Below are 20,413 nucleotides of genomic sequence, written 5' to 3'. Positions count from 1 at the left end.
CAAGTATACACATACATCTCATTTTCTTGATTTCATAAGCAATAATCACCTAATTGAATTTATACTTGCATTTCAAACACATATAAATCACATATTAACATGTATAATACATAACATCAACTCACATATTCATAACCCACATTTTGATTCATGTATAAGCTGTAACTTGTCCGAAAGTATACATATTCTCAAACATCCCAATGAATATCCTTTATAACTTTATCATCTCAATATTCAACTTAACTCATTTCCAAAAGAAAAGTCAACTTCCACGTACCTGAACATTTAGTTCATTTATCACATTCAATCATAGTTAACGTTACCCGTATACAGTAGAATAGGCATAAAGCCTAATATAATACACTGGCATGAGATTTATTGTAGCGCATAACTCGTATATCCAAAATTTTCAGCATTCATCAAAAATTCTTACAAACTTTCGAATGTCGGAACTTAATCAAAATAATTTCTTGAACAAGATTAACAAAATAGTGTCCATTCAGAAATAGCACATACAACTTCGTATACCGAGAATCTCATAGACTAAATCCATAACACATTTTCAACTAAGCACTTAAGTGTACATATAACATAAATCCATTCCTTAACAACATATCCACCACATTTTTTTTCGTATCCACTTATAATAAAATTACAGCCGAAACAATAATCAATCGTCAATTTATATCTATTAATCCCCAATTTATATCATAGATATCATTTACATGTAGGCTCATTCCAAATACATTATTTTCTCTTCAAAGTTCTCATTCACATATTTAAAACATAACATCATATATAGCATTAACAAAGCATAAACTACACAGCAATTCCATCTCTAATAGATGACATATATATGTATATATTTCTCCCATTTACATAAAATCCTGAACCAAAATATAACTTCTCATGCATACAATATACATCACTATTATCCTAATATACTTTTCCATATTTATTTCATAACACTTTCAGCAAAATTACTTTGCATTTCAATACTTCAAATATATATCATACTTCTATTCATACCTTTCTCAATTTTGACACATCATAAGCATGTTTCAATCCTCTCAATACCATCTGCTACAGCTTGATCGGGATCGGAATTCATTATATTACGAAAAACACATTTTAACTTCGGGTCTTTAAGCCCGGATACACATCAAATATCATGCATATTTAATCATATATTAACACATCTCATTCAAGATATCACATTAGTAGTCATTTGCTACATTCGGATATAAGCTTCATATGAACACTATCATTTACATTTCGATTCACACCAATCATCAAATTCATTTAATTCACATTTACTTAATTAGGTTGTTCGTACCTGAATAATTTACTTTACGGAACGAATCCACATCTCGTATTAGCCCATAGTCTTATAGCACCACTCGTAACAGTTTACCTCATGGAAGTTCAAATTTAATCACTTTAGTGCCAAGCCATATTCGGCTACCACAAAGGACTAATAATAATAATTTTATACACATCATGGTTTCCTTTAGATATTTAATAATCACAAATCGTGATATCTCTACCCGCACATATACGGTATAGTTTATTCATTGTAACACTCATTTAGTGCATCAAATTTCCAAATCCAATTCAACTTAAGCATAATAGTCATAATCAGCTTATAGCCTTAAATCATTACATATTCGGCACATTAACCAAATAAAATTTACATTCTCCTTGCCACATTAATTTAACTCTTAGGCATATAAAAGGGAATCAAGCTTAAACACTTAAGAACTTACCTTGAAGGTTGCCGAACGATTACAACGGCTATTCGATTACTTTCTCTTTTCCCTTATCCGAATTTGCCCCTCTATGCTCTTGAGCTTAAATTCAAAGATTTTAAACTAGTCAGTATTCAACTATTCAAGCATCACTTTCAAAATATAATATATATATATACATTCGAATTTCACACCTGCTGATCGTAGTAAGCTTATAAGAAATCAATAAGCAACTCATTAACAAATTTTTTTTTGTCAATGTTTACCACATAATCATAATTCCACTGCAAGCTGTCTTCCTGAGCAACAGTCACTAAATCATTTATAACTGGAGCTACGAAACTCCAAATCAAGTTCCGTTAATTTTCTATCAAAATAGACTCATATATCTTTTATCCATAAAATTTTCAGAATTTTTGGTTTGGCCAATCAATACCATATTTTTCTTAAAGTTTCCCTTGTTTCACTGTTTGACTAATCTGACCACTCTTCACTATGAATCAAATTTATCATTGTACAGAATTCAAAAAATGTTCTAGTTTATTTCATTTGAAACTAGACTCATTAAGGAGTCTAAGAATATAAATTTCATCTTAGGACCATTTTTTTACAATTTATAATGATTTTATAAATACAGAAAAGAGGATCTAGAAGTCATTCTGACCCTGTCCCACATCACTTCAAATATCTCATTATCGGAAATTCTTTTGTTTACACGTTTTCTTTTATAAGAAACTAGGCTCATTAAGATTTAATTACATAATTTATTATGCTTCTAACTCATCTCCCACAATTTATTGTGATTTTCCAAAATCACGTTACTGCTGCTGTCATAAGCAGATTTATTACCAAATCACTCTTTCACACATACCTTGCATGCATGTTATTTAAACATGCATATCACAAATCCATCATCACATACCTATAATTTCACTTAAGCATAAACTCCATTTTATCATTTTAAAGCACAAACATTACTCAATATTATCCAAGTTCACACACAACATGTTAGCCGATTTTCCCCCTTAGCATCTAAGGCACATGCATGCTCATTTGCTTGGCTCAACTTCACCTATCTTCCATTATTCATCAAAAGAACATGAAACAACAACCATTTCCCTCATTTCAATTCATGATCGAATGTTCACAACACAACCAAAAATCAAAAATATGCTTCATGGGTTAAGGTATAATCAAGAAGAACCCATGAACATCAAAATAGAAGCAAAGTACCAAGAATTTACCTTCAATTTTCCTCCTCCTAGTGACCGAATATTCAAAAGTTTCCTCCCCTATTTGCTCTCTAAATTTTTAGCTATAAAGAACCAAGAATGAACAAAAACCTTCTTTTACTTCGCTTTTGTTTCTTATTATTCTTTATTCCTAAACATTTTATGACACAAAATGGCATATATTAATTTGTGCCATACCTATGCCATAACTTCAATAAAAAAAATTGCACATGTTGTTCATCATGACCATCATCCATTATAACTATTATAATGCTAAAATACATATATTATCTAATACCCATCACCTTGGCCGGCCACTACACATAAAATGGGAGGTTTGACATGCAAATCCTCCTATTTTGCACTACTATTTATTTGGCCACTACAAATTAGCCTATAGCATTTTTAGAAATTTTCACATAAGTCCTATTTCATAATTTCACTCACAAATGACAAAATCAAAGCATGAAATTTTCACACATGCACTTTCACATGTAATAATCACAGAATATAACATTTAATTATTTTTTTGACTCAATTTTGTGGTTTCGAAACCACTTCCCGACTAGGGTCAAATTAGGGCTGTCACATCTCATGATTTCAAAGGAAGTATTTTTGACAGTTGTGTTTACTTTAATAAAAATAGTGATGGTTCTTTTATTATCTACTTCTTTATGTTGATGACATGTTGATAGCAGCAAAAGATAAATGAGAGATAAGAAAGGTCGAAGTCCAACTAAGTGAAGAATTTGAGATGAAAGATTTTGGACCAGCAAAGAAGATACTTGGTATGGAGAGTCTCAGAGATAGAAAAGCAAGTAAATTGTGCCTAAGTTAGAAGGGTTACATTGAGAAAGTTCTTTCAAGGTTCAATATGTAGAGTGCTAAGCTTGTTAGTACTCCTTTAGCAGCCCATTTTAGACTTTTGTCGGCTTGATCTCCACAATCAGATGATGAGATTGAGTAATGTCACATGTTCCATACTCTAGTGCAGTGGGATCTCTCATGTATGCTATGGTTTTCTCACGTCCAGATTTATCATATGCAGTCAGTGCAGTTAGAAGATACATGGCGAATCCCAGTAAAGAACACTAGAAAACAGTTCGGTGGATTTTAAGATACTTACAAGGTACTACTAATGTTTGCTTACAGTTTGGAAGAACTAGAGATGGAGTCATTGGGTATGTTGATGCTGATTTTGCTGGAGACCTTGATAGAAGAAGATCTCTCATAGGTTATGTCTTTACAATCAGAGGTTGTGCAATCAGTTGGAAAGCCACTTTGCAAACTACAGTCGCTTTGTTTACCACTGAAGCTGAGTACATGGCAATTGTTGAGGCTTGTACAGAAGCTATCTGGTTGAAAGGACTCTTTAGTGAACTCAATGAAGACCTTCAAATCAGTACAGTATTTTGTGACAGTCAGAGTACAATCTTTCTTACAAAAGATCAAATGTTTCATAAGAGAATAAAACATATTGATGTTCGGTATCATTTTGTTCTTGATATTATTGCTCGTGGTGATATTGTTATGCGCAAAATTAGTACTTATGAAAATCCTACAGATATGATGACTAAGTCACTTCCTATAACCAAGTTTGAGCATTGCTTAGACTTGGTTGGCCTCCATTATTGAAGTTAAACCCTTAAGGGGTTTTATGGAAAAGGTGGAGAACTTGTTCGTTGAGAGTTCGCGATGAAGAACTTGTTCATTGAGAATTCGTGTCAAGGTAGAGATTGTTAGAATTAAATTACCCGAATCCTTATTTAAATAAAATATAGTGGTAAAATAAAATAAAAGTAAAATCCATATAGACCTACACTTCTTTTATTTTATTTTAGAATAAGGTTTTTTAAAACCTTATTAAACTCCATCTATTTTATATTGATTAGAATAAGGTGTTTCAGTCTTACTAGAATATGGCTTTACAAGCCTATAAATAGGCATAGTCTATTCCTCTTGTAATTATTTCGAATTTGACATAGTGAATTTTCTTCTCCTTTGCCCGTGGTTTTTTCTCGAAAAGGTTTCCACGTAAAAATTTTGTGTGTTCTTTATTTTATTTTATTTTATTTTATTTTCACACTTTAATTTATAATAATAATAATAATACCAATGTCATAATATAAATAATAGTATAATATAATATATAAATATCTTTTACTTATTATTTAAGAAAATATATAAATAAATTACAAGTGTATTAATATGTATTTTACACATATACATTATCATCACCATACATTTGGCATAAATTTATTTATTTCATAATATAATATCTTATTTATAATTAATATAAATTACAATATTATAATATAGTAATATACATTATAATTAAATAATATTTAATTACAAAAATCTAAGATTTTTTTAAGTGTTTTGCCGCCTCATTTAATGGAATAGGCTTAATTACCTATTTAGTCCCTCTTATTTTCTTTTAATTTATAATCACACCTTATTCAGTTTAGTCATTTTTTTCCTAATTTCTCTTAATTAAGCTAAATTTACTTAATCAAAACCTAATTAAACACACCCCTAGACTCATAATTACTTCTAATAAATATTTACGAATTCAGTTTACTAAGACGGAGGCCAGATAATGTACTTTTTTTTATGCCCGTAAATTTTGGGTCATTATAGTAGACTTTTTTACACCTTTCAAATGGGAAGCCATGGAGGAAAAGAGTATATGAATTGTAATATTTTGATATGTACATGTGTTTATTTATAATAAAAATTTTAATCTATCCAATAAATATTTACGTATTGGATTTTGAAACCATTAACTCTTTTTTTCTTTTTGGTTACATGAACCAATTAATTAACTTCTTTTTGTTACATGAACCAATTAACTCTTATTCATTGCACCAACATGCATATTGGATTTTGATTAAAAAAACCAATGCATAAATTATGAAATATTCTCTAAATTAATAAATATTAATTTATCGATAAATTAATAAAATATTCATTTATCGATAAACTAATAACCTTCATAAAATAATAATTCTTTTCAAGTCCCAAGGGTATTATTTTATAGAGGTTTTATTGTTCGAATATTTTCTTTGCATCTCACAAATTCTCTGAAGAATTAACAGTTTAACTCTCAACTCACCAACCTAATCTAAGTCATCTGAATGAAGCTTCACTGTGAATAATGAATTCCTTCCTGAATTTAGGGTGAATCAGCACTAGAGCTTCTGTCAATAAAGTTTTCAATCGATTAAACTCTATGGGCACTTATCTGACCAAACAAATCCAATGTTCCTATCGAAATGTGGCTGAAAAACTTGATTTATCATATTGATCGCGTGGTTTCGTGATAGGTTTTAAATATTTATAATTACTCGTTCTTGAACTAACTATTATTGCGATGTAGGCAAGTGTACCTATCGAACAGTAGTATAGTTTTAGCAAGACCGAATTGTCGAACCCAATGGAACTAAAAGTACTAGTAATGACTGTCTTTTTATTATCTAGCCTAAGAATAAAGAGGTTTTGTTTTAATTAACTAATTATCTAAACTAAGAACGCACAGAGAAAAGAATTAGGGAATTGCTTTTGGGAAAAATCGATTGACTTAAGACAATACCTAAGGAAAAATCCACCTAGACTTTACTTGTTATTCTGGCTCCAAATCGGACGATTTATTCATTCAACTTGTTCCGTAGAGATCCCTAAGTTATGTTATTATCCCTATTCAAGACTAATAACGTCTAATCTCTAGATTGAATAACCGAGACTTTTCTCTAATTAACACTCTAGGGTTGCATCAACTCGATCTATGGATCCCCTTATTAGGTTTCACCCTAATTCGGCAAAATCTTGTCACCCTATGTCTAGGTGCGCAATCAACTCCGCTTAATTATGACAAATGTACTCTTATACAGGGTCTATTCCTCCTCTGAATAAGAGCATGTCTTGAATCAGTATCCTGGGATATCAAAACAAGAATTAAGAACACATAATTAAGAACAAGTTAAATATTTATCATACGATTCGAAAAATAATAACAAGATTCGTCTTAGGTTTCATTCCCCTTAGGTATTTAGGGGTTTTAGTTCATAACTAAATAAGAAAACATCTCAGAAGAATAAAGAATACAAAACATAAAGAAAACCCAAAACTCTTAAAGGGAAATTAAGGAGAGATCTTCAGTCTTGATGATGAATCCGACTACTGAGATGGATCAATCGGCTTCCTTGGAGTAATTCCTTACTCCCCCTTCTCCGCCTCCCTTTTCTTCCTTCTCTAGGGTGTATTTATAGGCTTTGGAATGCCTAGAAGCCCTCAAAATTAGCCTTTTTTGAATTAGACTCAACTTGGGCTCGACAGGGACACGCTAACACGCCCGTGTTCAATTACTTTAGGTCGTGCTCGAGCCTGCCAAATTGACACGGCCGTGTGGTCTGCCCGTGTGAGGAGGTCCAGGCCGTGTTGATTTCGTACTTTGGCCCATTTTATCCATTTTTAGCCCGTTTCTCATTCCTTTCGCTCTCCTATGCTCTCCTAAGTGTAAAACATGAAATTAAAGCATTAGGAGCATCGAATTCACCAATTCTAATGGAAAATCATCCATAAAATGCGTTAAAGATGGGGTAAAAATATGTATAATTTACTGTTTATCACATACCCCCACACTTAAGCATTTGCTTGTCCTCAAGCAAAATTCTCAACTCATAATCAAAATAAATTCTTCTCAACTTATAATTTCCATTGATAATATCTCACATTAATCCATAAGTAATCATACATTGAGAATTCAACTAAAAGAACATAAAAGTTCCAAACATTCCAAGTTGAGCATTTTATTCATGCAAACATAGGTGTCTCCCGCATCTAAGTAATTACCTTTGATTCAGAATATCACAGAGTTTCACATCCTCACTAAAGATTCACTAAAATCACTCGAGGTGTTTAAGGACAATAAATGAAGCACTCAATAGTCAATAATGAAAAGTCATTACCATTAGGCTTGCATGAAAATCAAATCTCCACCACTATAATTTAAGATGATACATCAATCAAAAAGTCTTTAGAGGGTTGTAATGAGGCTTGGTTAGGGGGGTGTAGTCACAAGCTGAAAGAAAGGGTTAGAATCAAGATTGAATTGAAAAATTACCTAACTAGAAAAAGAGTTAATCATTACTTGCGTACAACAGAGCTTCTTCTCAGACTATGGAATTTAACTTTTGAAGCTTACAAACAGAAGATCACTACTGATGTGTATACATGTTTTTTTTAAGAACAAGTTAAAATAATATAGACTAACTATTAAGAATAAAACATAGCTAAGCAATCCATTCAACTCAAATCTCGACAAAAATAGGGATTAATTTAGGGGATTTCAACAATAATGGGTTAAAGGTTAATATTGAGGTTAATACAAGGAATGGCTTGTTAGGCTCAAATGGGTTTACTAAGTGTTAATCGTAGAGGTAGGCTTTTCATGGCACGAGTGGGTTAATCCTAAGTGCCTTAATCATTTTGATATATCAAATCAAATGGTGTGGTCTCGACATGCATAATCAAGCAAGTTCTAGAATAACAGTTCAATACTGACGCACTCAAAGCAATAATAAAAGTGAGCATTAAAGGATTAATAGATGCTCAAAAGGCTCAAAAATCTCAGAAAAATTATGGCTTTTTTTATGTTTAGACTCGTGAATTCCAATTCAAAGTAATACCTAGACTTGGGGAAACAACCTATAATTTTAAATTCTTAAAAATCAACTTATCATGCTTGATTCTCTAATGTCTTCAAGTTTAAACAATCAATGCATAAATCCCTATGTATTAATTCAAGATATATCAATCAAAATCATAAATCAATTAAAATTTATCCTAAATATGATATGAGAGCTTTTCAAGAGAACAAGGTAATCATTTAGGGATTTTTCGGATAATGACATGAATGTCCTCCCCACACTTAAGATGTACATTGCCCTCAATGTACAAAGATATATATTAAAGTATAAGAATAAGAGAGGGGAAGAAGTGAAACTTCCTGTATTAAGAATGGATGATATTCTTGGATTGGTGGGATCGATTATTGGAAATGAATCTGGATGTCAAGCATGATTCTGAATGATAAAAAGAGAGTGAAGGGAATAATCTGATAGTAATCACAAAGATAAGCCGTGTTTAAAAGGAAAACAAATGAATCTTAAAAACTTAATAGAACGAAAATAAAAGGATTATTCTAATTCTTCAAATGGCAAGGCCAGTGCACACATCCGTGTGGGTCGTGGCTCGGCCGTGTTTGTCGCGAATTAAGATGTCGTCACATGTGTAACACCCCGAATTTGGGCCTAGAAGTATTGGGCCTTGAGTGCGGGTCCGTAAGGAGGTTGTATATAGGTATTTAATTGTGCAATGAAATAACACAATTAAATGTTTGCTTTAGTGGTTAATGGCTTTGAGAATTGTTGGAGAAATCTTGGGTTCAAACTTGGGCTTTAGCAAAAATTTTGGTATTAAGTGAAAAAACCTGGATGCTTGGATGAGGGTTTTTAAATTATTGTGTTAAATAAATGACACAAGGAAGCTTGTAGTCTAGTGGTTGTGGCGTCATTAAGGTTGTATGGGAGCCTGGGTTCAAACCTTGGCTCTTGCAATTTATTTTGGTTTTTTTTAAGGGAACCTGGACTTTGGCCTTTAGGCCTTATAATTAATTGGGGATAAAATATGACACAAAAAGCCTTGTGGCTTAATGGCAAGTAGCGTGTGGAGCATCTGAGGGGAGGCATGGGTTCGAATCTCATGGCAAGAAGGAGCATTTATTTTGCTAACAGGGGGCGGCAAGAGTTGGTGTTGAATTTAAACTCTGATGTTGGAGGGATCCCACATCGGGAAGCTAACATAAGAGTGGTTGCGAAGCTGGCTTTAAATAGAGGGAACCAAGAGGAGAGTAAAGGTACCTTTTCTTGGCTGATCCGTTTCGCTGTATGGCATGCTCGTTTGGGTTGGGCGTCGACTATGAGTGCTCAGAGCGTGGATTAACTCCAGTCTCCTATCAAGTGTGTATTTCTCACTACTCTAGCTGTAAGATGGCTACTATGGGCCGAAAGGGGCTATGTGGGCCTAATGGGCCTACGGGCCCAATTGAATAAGTTGTTTGATTGTGTAGTAAATATGGGACTAGGCTAGGTGAATCTCATATTCGTGGCTAGATTTGGACTAAAAGGGCCACACGAGCGTGTGGGCCCATTTGGGCCGAAAATGGGCTTTAGGGCCGAAAATGGGCTTTAGGGCCATTTGTATTGTTATCCCTATTTAGAATACTTTAGTTTACCAATTATTGAAATGCCCTCGACTTGTAAAATTACCAAAGTACCCTCGATTTACAAAATTACCGTTTTACCCTTGATTTATAGAATTACAGTTTTACCCTCAATTTACAAAATTACCGTTTTACCCTTGATTTATAGAATTACCATTTTACCCTGGATTGTGAAATTACTGAAATACCCCTGTAGGATAGAATTACCAAAATACCCCTAGTTTGTAAAATTACCAAAATACCACTGGTTTCTAAAATTACCGAAATACCTTCAATTTGTAAAATTACCAAAATACCCCTGATTTACAAAATTATAGAAATACCCTTGACTTTCTAAAAATTATAGAAATACCTTTGGTTTACAAAATTACTGAAATACCTTTGGTTTGTAGATTTACCAAAACACCCTTGTAGGATGAAATGACTAAAATACCCCTAATAGGTAAAAAGACCGTAAAGCCCTTGTAGGGTAAAGTGACCGTAATATCCTTGTATGGTAAAATGACGAATATGCCCTTATGTTCCGTAAGACTGATGTGCTTAGGATTTACATATATTGATATTGGATTAGTTAAGTTTGAGTGACAGGTGGTGGTTATCATAGGTGATTAATTATGGAAATGTTTCAACTTCAACCCATAACAAGTGTGTACTAACCCTCGTAGTAGCTTGGATTAATATCTGCTGAGAAGCCGAAATGCTAAAATACCGACATTTCGGGAACTTGTAATGTTGCGTGTGGGTATAGATACGATAAATACAATAAGATCGGTGTTTGGATCGATGGAACGGGTAAGAACTCAATTTTGTCCATGATGGTAAGTTGGGCCTCAATGGGCAGGAATTGGGCCAAATGGGCTTTTGGGCCCATTTGGGTAAAATTGATAGAAAATGGAATTTGGAAAAGTTGCATGATAACACGGTTAGTACTGTTGTAAAATTTGGATTAAGCAGGCTTAGTGGGCTAAATCGGCATTCGTAGGGCCCATTAGAGGTTTTGGGCCAAAAGCTCGAGTTTGATAAAGTGGGTTAAAGATCATTATTTAAACACTCGAAAATATTGATAATTGTTGATGAACATGGAAAACCCTGATATTTGGTAAAATTATTGAAATTACCCTTACAATATGAAAATGACTGTTTTGCCCCTAGGTAAAAATGACCATTATACCCCTAGGGTTTAATTATAAATTTGATACGTGGGATATGATATACATGATTGATATGATATGCACATGATATGTATAAAATGCACATGATATGTATGAAATGCATATGATATGTATGAAATACACATGATGTATTCATAAATGCATTGGGTTGGGTTTTTATATGGATGGAGGAAGTGCAAAAGGGCTTATGCCCCAGTTTATTGAAAAGGGCTTATGCCCCAGTTTATCGAAAAGGGCTTATGCCCCAGTTTATTGAAAAGGGCTTTGCCCCAGTTTACCGAAAAGGGCTTTGCCCCAGTTATTAAAAGAGGCTAGGCCTCCAGATATATGATAAAACAACTATGCTGCCAGTGGTGTATTGGTTGGGTGGGTTGAATCATTCCCCACATGGTGTGTTGGTTGGTACGGGTGGAGAGTAGCGGATGGTGGGTCGAGTAGTCTCCCCAAATGGGCTTGCATACATTCATTGGTATTTCATATGATATTGAAATGGGCTTGCATACATCCATTGACATTACATGTGATATTGAAATGGGCCTATGGGCCATACCGTTTACAGTAAAGGCTTCGGCCCAATGAAATGATTTATGAAAAGGCTTCGGCCCAGTGATATGATTTATGAAAAGGCTTCGGCCGAGTTATATGATTTATGAAAAGGCTTCGGCCCAGTAACCATTAAACGAAAGGCTTCGGCCCAGCATATGTCAAGACTAAATAGGGCTTTGGCCCAGATTGTACTGATACTGTGTTTTCACTGTTTGTATGTTATTGGGATTACACATTGAGTTTTCATAAACTCACCCCGTTTCTAACTGTGCAGGTAATCCCTAAGCTTAGATGCTTTGGAGCTGCGAGGGACTCGGAAATGGCCACACTACTGTTTCTGTTTCTTTTAATTGCAATAAGTAGCCGATTTATTTCTTTATAAGTTTTATCTTATTAATATTATTATTTGGTTTTGGGTTGTAATAAGGCCATTTTAATTATTTTTTTAGGATTATTTTATTTTATACCCTATATTTTACTGATAACAATCCAAAATGGGTTAGACTTAGGGCGCATTTCCAAAATGATAATTGTTTTCAACATAACGCAACGATACAATTAATCGGTTCATAAAAAATCTACTTAAATGAATTCCAACTCGTTTTTCTCAAAACCTAACCTCGCACCAAAGTGTGCCAATGGTTGTGGGCATGTCTAGGATTGGATCCAATCAAGAGCTTGGTACTTAAGTAGACTTCATGGCTCACCTCCTCTGTTACAGATTCCTACCTAGTGCCCAGCTTCTATTCACTTTGTTAGCTTAACAAAAGACGATTTATAAAACACTAAAATGAGACATGGATTTTTAACTTTAATGTGGCACGTCAGATTCAGCCATAACGTCTGGGCCGGGTTTGGGGTGTTACAACACGGCCTTCTGGCACGCCCGTCTGTATAGGCCGTGTGGCTATGTGATCATGTTACACGACCGTGTGTGATTTTACTCGCTTCTCCCATGGTTGTCTAGCTCCACACACGTCCGTGGTATTGCGATAGTGTTGTCCACGGGTGCTAGACACGGGCGTGTCGCATGGTCGTGGCATTTTATCACAGCCCGTGTTTGGGGAAATCTTTTACCCTATTTTTGCACAACCGTATCGTACGGTAGTGTTTCCATCTGTGTTGGTCATACGGCCTTAAGCATGGCCGTGTGATCTGCCGTGTGGAGTTGGGAACATGTACTTCAAATACTCTGTTAGTGACCTAAATGTTTAAAACTTGAAATTTAAATAAGTTAAAACTGTTAGTACTCGAGTTGCCTCCCGAGAAGCGCTGGTTTATAGTCTAAGCTCGACTGTTACCTTGTTGGTTTATTCAGGGCGGTTTGTGGAGTCGTAGCTCCTCTCCATCGTCTTTAAAATTCTCACCATTATAAAGTTTGAGACAATGTCCATTTACTTTGAATGTACCGTATGATGGGTGACTTACCTCTATTGTGCCATATAGAAGAACAGATTGAATTACGAAAGGTCCTGACCATCGTGATTTAAGTTTCCCAAGAAACAATTTGAGTCTTGAGTTGTATAGTAAGACGAGATCTCCAACTTTAAATTGTTTTCGTTGCTTTAAACGAGTGTCATGGTGCCACTTTGTTGCTTTCTTGTATAGGCGTGAATTTTTGTATGCATTGGCTCGCCATTTATCAAGCTCGTTCAGCTGCATCAACCTATTTTTTCCTGCAAGTTCGGGATCAATGTTTAGAAATTTAATAGCCCAAAAAGCTTTATGCACTAGTTCAAATGGTAGATGACAATTTTTTCCATAAACAAGTTTGTAAGGTGATGTCCCTATAGGGGTCTTAAAAGCAGTTCTGTAAGCCCATAAGGCATCGTCTACTTTCATTGCCCAATCTTTTCTGTTTGATTCTACTGTTTTTTCAAGCATCTGTTTAATTTCTCGGTTTGCTACTGCAACTTGTCCATTAGTTTGAGAATGGTATGGGGTGGCTGTTCTACGATAAACTCCGTATTTCTTAAGGATTTTTTCAAACTGGGTATTACAAAAATGAGTACCCCTGTCAGTGATAATTGCTCTAGGTGTTCTGAATCTCGAGAAAAGTTTCTTAAGGAAACGTACTACCACTTGAGCATCATTAGTAGGTAGAGCTTGGGCTTCCACCCATTTGGACATGTAATCAACTGCTACTAAGATGTATTTATTCCTAATTGAACTGGGGAATGGGCCCATGAAATCGAGACCCCAAACGTCAAATATTTCACATGAAAGCATATAGTTTTGAGGCATTTCATCACGTTTAGATATGTTACCTGTCCTTTGGCATTTGTCACATGAAGTAACGTACCTGTTAGCGTCTTTGAATAACGAAGGCTAATAAAAACCTGATTCCAGTATTTTGTGTGCAGTCTTAGTTCCACTATAGTGTCCTCCGATTGGCCCTGAGTGGCAATGTTCCAATATTTTTTATGTTTCTAATCTTGTAACGCATTTTCTAATGACTTGATCTGCACATCTGCAAAATAGAAAGGGGTTGTCCCAAAAAGTAGTTTTTCACATCATTAAAGAATCGTTTCTTTTACTGCTGTGTTAACCCTTTTGGGATAATGTTAGCAGCTAAAATTTTCGCGATGTCTGCAAACCAAGGTACCTCTGAGTTAGATATAGCGAAAAAGTGTTGTCATCTAGTTCTCTGGTATTGGATTTCTCGAGCCTGGATAGATGATCAGCGCAAGATTTTCAGCTCATTTCTTATCCTGAATCTCCAAGTCTAATTCCTGCAACAGGAGAATCCATTGAATGAGTCGAGGTTTTGCATCAGTTTTAGTTAAAAGGTAGCGAAAGGCGGAATGGTCAGTGTAAACAACAACTTTAGACAATATGAGATATGATCGAAATTTATCAAATGCAAAAAGCACAGCTAGCAACTCTTTTTCCGTAGTAGTATAATTTTCTTGTACAGCTGTTAAGGTTTTGCTGGCATAATAGATAGGTTGAAAATGCTTGTCTCTTCGCTGTCCCAATACTGCACCTACTGCAAAGTCACTCGCATCACACATTAGTTCAAATGGTAAGTTCCAATCAGGTGCAATTATGATTGGAGCATTAATTAATTTATCGTTTAAAGTATTAAATGCTTCTAAACACACCTGATCGAAATTAAAAGGTATATCTTTTTCTAGCAATTTAGTCAAAGGTTTAGCTATTTTAGAAAAATCTTTAGTAAATCTTCTATAAAAACCAGCATGTCCTAAAAAGCTTCTAATAGCCTTAACCGAACTAGGAGGTGGTAATTTTTCGATTATTTCTATTTTAGATTTGTCCACCTCAATCCCTTTACTAGAAATTTTATGCCCTAATACAATACCTTCTTGAACCATAAAGTGACATTTCTCCCAATTAAGCACAAGGTTTGTTTCCTCACATCTTATTAAAACTCGTTTTAAATTTTTAAGGCAGAGATGGAAAGAGTTACAACCAAAAAATCATCCATAAATACTTCCATGATATCTTCCACGAGTTCGTCGAAGATGGCCATCATACAATGCTGAAAAGTAGTAGGAGATTACATAATCCAAAAGGCATTCTACGATAAGCGAATGTACCATATGGGCATGTGAATGTTTTCTTTTCTTGATCTTCAGAGCTATTGGGATTTGGAAGTAACCAGTGAGTCCGTCTAGAAAGCAGTAATACATGTGTCCGGATAATCTTTCCAACATTTGGTCAATGAATGGCAAGGGGAAGTGATCTTTTCTTATGGCATCATTCAGTTTCCTGTAGTCTATGCAAACTCTCCATCCGGTGACTGTTTTTGTTGGGATTAATTCATTCTTCTCGTTAGTCACAACTGTCATGCCTCCTTTCTTGGGGACAACCTGCACTGGACTTACCCAAGAACTATCAGAAATAGGATAAATAATTCCAGCATCTAGAAGTTTAATTACCTCGGCTTTTACAACTTTCTTCATGTTGGGGTTCAGTCATCTTTGAGCTTGTACACACGGTTTGTATTCATCTTCCATCAAAATTTTGTGGGTGCAAAAAGAAGGGCTGATTCCTTTAATGTCAGAAATTTTCCAAGCTATGGCCTTTTTATGTTCCTTTAATACTTGGATCAATTCCTCTTTCTCCTTGGGTTGCAAGTTGGAAGCAATAATAACTGGTTATGTAGATTTATTTCCAAGGAATGCGTACTCCAAGTGGTTTGATAATTGTTTAAGTTCCAGTTTGGGAGGCTTTTCAATAGAGGGTTTTTGCTTAAGTTCATCGTTTAGCTTAATGCCCTCATATTCTACTTGTCTTGAAGAATACTCATTAGGTTCATCATCTGTCTCCTCTTCTTGAGCTAGATACAGTTCCATCGTGTCCTTCTGTATAATTTCCTAAAAAGAGTCTTGAGTAGTATGATCAATAGAGTCAATAAAATAACATGAATCATCCTATTCCCTAGAAAACCTCATAGCATCATAAATTTTAAAGATAATCTCCTCATCACCTACTCTAAGTACCAATTTATCATCACCCACATCGATTACAGCCCTAGCAGTGGCTAAAAATGGGCGCCCTAAAATTAAGGGCACTTCCACATCTTCATCCATGTCAAGCACAACAAAGTCAATAGGAAATATGAATTTATCTACTTTCACAAGTACGTCTTCTATAATGCCCCTAGGATATTTAACAGATCTATTGGCTAATTGAATACTCATCCTAATAGGTTTAGGTTCCCTAAGACCAAGTTGTTTGAACATTTTATATGGCATCAAATTAATGCTAGCGCCTAAATCAGCTAGTGCTTTCTCAACATTCAGACTACCAATTAAGCAAGGGATAGTAAAACTCCCTGGATCTTTCAGTTTGGTTGGTAATTTGTTTTGGAGTATTGCTGAGAACTCATCGTTGAGTTCTACTATAGACAAGTCCTCGAATTTCCTTTTATTCGTTATAGCTCCTTTAGAAATTTTGTGTATGTAGGCATCTGCGAGATGGCTTCAACAAAAGGTAAGTTGATATGTAATTGCTTAAAAAGTTCAAGAAACATACCGAATTGTGCATCAATATGGTCTTTTTTTCAATTTTGCTGGATATAGAACTGGAGGTTTATATTCTTTCGGCACTAGTTTGTCACTATCTTTGGGTTTTTCTTCCTCTCTTTCGCTTACCACGACTTCTTGTGTTAGCTTCTTTTCAGTTTCCGCTAACACTTTCCCACTCCTTAGTGTAACTGCTTTCACATGCACTTTTGATTTGGTGTTACTAGGTAAACTTCCTAGTGGTCTTTCTGAAATCAGTTTGGATAGCTGGCCTATCTGAGTTTCGAGCCCTTGAATCTACGCTTATTGATTTTTAAGTGCTGTCTCGGTGTTCTGGAAACGAGTTTCTGACATCGATATAAACTTTTAGAGCATCTCTTCAAGGTTTGGCTTCTTTCCCTGTTGATAGGGTGGTTGTTGAAAACCCGGAGGATGTTGTGGTCTTTGAATTCCTTGACCGCCCCACGAGAAATTGGGAGGGTTTCTCCAACCTGCATTATAAGTGTCATTATCTGGGTTGTTTTGAGGTCGAGGATTATTACCCATGTAATTTAACTGCTCGTTATCCATGTTGTGGCCATAAGGTTGGTATTCCAAATGGCTTGTTCCACCTCCACTTGCTTCGCATTGCATCATTGAATGAACATGTAAAGAATTAAGAAAACCATCAATCTTTTTATTTAAGAGTTCTACCTGATTAGAGAGCATGGTGACCGAATCGATGTTATAAATACGGCTATTTTCGTTAGCTTTGTCCTTATGACTTGCCACTGATAGTTATTCAGTGACATCTCCTCAATAATCTCATAGGCATATTCAAGTATTTTATTGTTGATGGTTCCGCCAGCAGCTGCGTCAACCATTTGCCGAGTCAAAAGATTCAGACCATTGTGGAATGTTTGTACTTGAAGCCAAAGCTGTAACCTATGGTGATGGCATCTTCTTAAAAGGTCCTTGTATCTCTCCCATGCATCGTAGAGTGTTTTTAAATCCATCTGCACAAAAGAAGAGATACCATTACGTAATTTAGCCGTTTTAGCTGGCGAAAAATATTTGAGTAAAAATTTTTCGGTCATTTGTTCCCAAGTAGTAATTAACCCTCATGGTAACGAGTTCAGCCATTGTTTAGCTTCGTTCCCCAATGAAAAGGGAAACAACCGAAGACGTATGGTGTCATCAAAAATGCCATAGATTTTAAATGTATTGCGTTGTTCTAAGAAGTTGGCTAAATGAGCGTTGGGATCCTCATCCTGCAAACCATCAAACTGAACAAATTGTTGTATCATTTGAATAGTGTTAGGTTTTAATTCAAAAGTATTTGCAGCTACAGCAGGTCTAACTATGGTTGATTCAGTTCCTGTTAAAGAAGGTTTAGCATAATCATACATAGTGCGTGGAGTAGGATTTTGATTAACCGTAATTGCAGGAGGTAGCTGATTGCCTTGGTTTTCAGCCATCTCTTCGGTTGGGGGTTGAGTATCGTCTTTTTGCTCGTTCTCCATGTATCTTAAGCTGCACCTTATTTCTCTTTGGTTTCTATGAACTGTACAATTGATTTTTTGTCAAAAAGTAATGGTCCCGACGGGTTTCTTCTAGTCATAAACTATAAAAACCTGCCAAGAGAAAGAAAGAGTAGGTTAATAAATAATAACAATAATAATAAAATTAAATTAAATTGCAAGGAAAATAAATGGCTAAAGTAATACAAATTGAGCGTTCCTAATATCTTAGTTCCCCAGCAACGGATCCAAAAACTTGATCGCGTGGTTTCATGATAGGTTTTAAATATTTATAATTACTTGTTCTTGAACTAACTATTATCGCAATGTAGGCAAGTGTACCTATCGAACAGTAGTATAGTTTTAGCAAGACCAGATTGTCAAACCCAAAGGAACTAAAAGTACTAGTAATGACTGTCTTTTTATTATCGAGCCTAAGAATAAAGAGGTTTTGAATTAACTAATTATCTAAATTAAGTACGCACAGAGAAAAGAATTGGGGAATTGCTTTTGGGAAAAATCGATTGACTTAAGACAATACCTAAGGAAAAATCCACCTAGACTTTACTTGTTAATCTGGCTCCGAATCAGACGATTTATTCATTTAACTTGTTTCATAGATATCCCTAAGTTATGTTATTATCCCTACTCAAGACTAATAACATCTAATCCCTAGATTGAATAATTGAGACTTTTCTCTAATTAACACTCTAGGGTTGCATTAACTCGATCTATGGATCCCCTTATTAGGTTTCACCCTAATCCGACAAAATCTTATCACCCTATGTCTAGGGGCGCAATCAACTCAGCTTAATTATGACAAATGTACTCTTATACAGGGTCTATTCCTCCTCTGAATAAGCATGTCTTGAATCAGTATCCTGGGATATCAAAAAAGAATTAAGAACACATAATTAAGAACAAGTTAAACATTTATCATACGATTCAGAAAATAATAACAAGATTCGTCTTAGGTTTCATTCCCTTTAGGTATTTAGGGGTTTTAATTCATAACTAAATAAGAAAACATCTCAGAAGAATAAATAAAACAAAACATAAAGAAAACCCAAAACTCCTGAAGGGAAGTTGAGGAGAGATCTTCAGTCTTAATGATGAATACGGCTTCTGAGATGGATCAATCGGCTTCCTTGGAGTAATTCCTTACTCCCCCTTCTCCGCCTCCCTTTTCTTCCTTCTCTAGGGTGTATTTATAGGCTTTGGAATGCCTAGAAGCCCTCAAAATTAGCCTTTTCTGAATTGGACTCAATTTGGGCTTGGCAGGGACTTGCCCGTGTAACACGCCCGTGTTCGATTACTTCAGGTCGTGCTCGAGCCTGCCAAATTGACACAGCCGTGTGGTCTGCCCGTGTGAGGAGGTCCAGGCCGTGTTGATTTTGTACTTTGGCCCATTTTCTCCATTTTTGGCCCGTTTCTCATTTCTTTCACTCTCTTATGCTCTCCTAAGTGTAAAACATGAAATTAAAGAATTAGGAGCATCGAATTCACCAATTCTAATGGAAAATCATCCATAAAATGCGTTAATCGTGGGGTAAAAATATGTATAATTTACGGTTTATCACATATCCATTAATGCCACGGGAGCATTAGTTAATCTGAAAGGCATAACTAGAAACTCGTAGTGTCTGTAATAGGTTTTGAATATTATTTTCGGCGAATCAATATCTTTAACTTGCAATTGATAAACACCAAATCCGAGATCAATCTTCAAAAACACCGTGGCACCTTTCATCTGATCGAATAAATCAGTAATATGAAACAACAAATATTTATTCTTTATCGTGACATTATTCAACCGTCAATAATCCATACACAATCTCATTGACCCGTCTTTCATTTTCAAAAACAAAACAGGTACGTCCCAAGGTGATATACGCAGTCAAATAGAACCTCTATCAATTAATTCTTGCAACTGAGCTTTTAGT

At 35.0% G+C, this 20,413-nt stretch overlaps 1 non-coding gene across 1 annotated transcript; it reads left to right on the top strand.

Annotated features, from left to right (window-relative positions):
* The first annotated feature begins 17,892 nt into the window (after positions 1 to 17,892).
* Positions 17,893 to 17,999, top strand: LOC121231131 (small nucleolar RNA R71). The gene has a single exon (XR_005929199.1). It is a non-coding gene; the product is annotated as a small nucleolar RNA R71 (small nucleolar RNA).
* The last annotated feature ends 2,414 nt before the right edge of the window (positions 18,000 to 20,413 follow it).

This window comes from Gossypium hirsutum, chromosome A06, assembly GCF_007990345.1.
Source record: "Gossypium hirsutum isolate 1008001.06 chromosome A06, Gossypium_hirsutum_v2.1, whole genome shotgun sequence".
NCBI lineage: Eukaryota > Viridiplantae > Streptophyta > Magnoliopsida > Malvales > Malvaceae > Gossypium > Gossypium hirsutum.
Note: the sequence above shows the minus strand (reverse complement) of the source record. Positions and strands in the feature narration are given on the sequence as shown.